This window comes from Penaeus chinensis, chromosome 42, assembly GCF_019202785.1.
Source record: "Penaeus chinensis breed Huanghai No. 1 chromosome 42, ASM1920278v2, whole genome shotgun sequence".
Lineage (NCBI taxonomy): Eukaryota > Metazoa > Arthropoda > Malacostraca > Decapoda > Penaeidae > Penaeus > Penaeus chinensis.
This window is the reverse complement of record NC_061860.1, coordinates 8,897,654-8,899,937: the sequence shown is the minus strand read 5'-3', so window position 1 is coordinate 8,899,937 and position 2,284 is coordinate 8,897,654. Positions and strand designations below refer to the sequence as shown.

At 35.2% G+C, this 2,284-nt stretch overlaps 1 protein-coding gene across 1 annotated transcript in view; it reads right to left on the bottom strand.

Moving 5' to 3' along the window:
* LOC125047862 (peroxidase-like) overlaps window positions 1-587 on the bottom strand; it is a 25,372-nt gene extending 24,785 nt beyond the window's left edge. The window contains exon 1 of the mRNA XM_047646386.1: window positions 512-587. The gene's annotated coding sequence lies outside the window, so the exon portion shown is untranslated. The remainder of the gene's footprint in view (window positions 1-511) is intronic.
* Between the last annotated feature and the right edge of the window lie 1,697 nt (window positions 588-2,284).

The following is a 2,284-nucleotide window of genomic DNA, read 5'->3' as shown; positions in this document are numbered from 1 at the left end:
TGTGTGTGTGTGTGTGTGTGTGTGTGTACACGAAAGAAGGAGAGATTGAGGAATCAAAAACCAAAGACTTGACTGTCCAGCCATCAACACGTTGGTGCGTCACTAGCTCTCGCAGCCGAAAGATGCAATACACTTCCCTCGCGTCCTTGGTCGTCTTCGCCAGAGATCGTAAAAACTAATTCCATTTATATGCTGTATATTCTTTTTTTTTTCTTTCAATAAGATCATGCAAAAATATATGAATTTCCAGGCTGGCAGGCTGATATAGGTTCGGATACGATATTGCGGACTGGCAATCGTTGAATTTGCGGTTCGTTGTCTGTGTTCCAATTTGTACACGACCCGTCCCTGGCAAGTAATAAAATGTATCGGGAAAAATTGGAAAAAATAACATTAAAAAAAGCACGTATTCTACCCAGACCGACGAAATGATACATTCAAAAAAATAGAAAAGAGAAATAGAAACGATGAGAAAAGGCGAAGAAATAAAATGACAGACTCAATAGCTCACCTCAGTCCTTGAAGACCCGATGACAAAGCGCTGGTCTTTCCTCTCTCGCTGCCGGAGGAAGACTGAACCTCCTTACCTGCTCTGCGGGACTCATATTTGATGTCCGGGGGAGGGAGGCGGGGGAGGGGGAGGGGGGGGGGGAAGACGGAGAGGGGCGGCGAAGGGGGAAGGGAGAGGAGGGAGTGGAGGGAGAAGGAAGAAGGAATATTTGCAAGTAAAGATTTGAAGGAGAGCGGTAGGGTTGCCAAAGAGGGAAAAAAGAGGGTAGGGATGTGAAAAGGGAGTGCAAATGAAGGAGACGGAAGGAGTAAAACGAAAATATTCTTAGCTTTGAAATCCTCAGCGAAGAAGAATAGGACGAAGGAAGGCAGGTGAGATGAAATACGAAAAGACCTGCAAACTTCGGCGCGCATGAGTCATAAAAAGAAAAAATAATTTCTTTTGAGTTTCTCTCTTTGTAAAGAATTCGCAGAAAAAAGAGAAAGAAAACAAATCTTCATATTTCCCAAAGATCTTTTCTTTCTTTATTTTTTAAGATCGCAATTCCTATCTTATTCCGAAAAAGAAAAGGTTGTGTGATTTCATTAAGATTACAACTACTAAAACGACCAAGAGCAGTAACCTGTTGAAAGAAGTGATGCTTTGTTTTGCATCCTGTGCGTGACTTACCAAAGGCATTATGCAAATGCTCAGAGGCTGTTTCCTACTGTGACCTTTGTTGGTGGAAGTTTGTTAAGATACATACATACATGCTTATATATATATATATATATATATATATATATATATATATATATATATAGAGAGAGAGAGAGAGAGAGAGAGAGAGAGAGAGAGAGAGAAGACTGGAAAAGAAAGAACGAAAGAGAAAGAATTTGTGTTTATATATATATGTAAATATACACATATCCATACACATATATATGTATACACACACATATATATGGATAGATAGATAGGTGGGCGACGATGACCATTTCTTACCTATAACGGTAATAAAACTAACTTATTCATACATTTGTCGTGCTTTACAATCTTATATGTATATATATATATACGTATATATAAATATATATATGTATAAATAAATATATATTTATAAATACATACATATATAAATAAATAAATAAATAAATATATATATACATACATACATACATACATACATATATATATATATATATATATATATATATATATGTCGACATAATTTTCATGCATATACAGCTATACATATGTGTCTTGATCCACACACACACAAATATATATGTATATATATATATATGTATATATATGTATATATATTTGTGTGCATATATAGACATATGTGTATCTATAAATATATATTTATATATATATATACACATACATATATATTGTACACACGCGAACACACACACACACACACACACACACACACACACACACACACACACACACACATATATATATATATATATATATATATATATATATATGCACACTGCCAATCAAAACAATACGACAATTCAAGCAAACTCAGCATCTGGTTCTTTTTCGGAGAAGGACACAGGCGATGCGGGTAATGAAGTTCAGTGTCAGTGACAGACAGATCCTTTTTTCCTCAACTTTATATTTTAAATCGTGGAAGACCGATTCCCAATTACTGCTTTGATTTTTGACATAACGTTCAATGTATTAGTTGTCATCATGGAAAAGGGTGCATGTATAATTTTTTTCAGTATATGCCATAAAGCGAGATCATTAGCAATAAATTTTACTCTCATTCTTTCT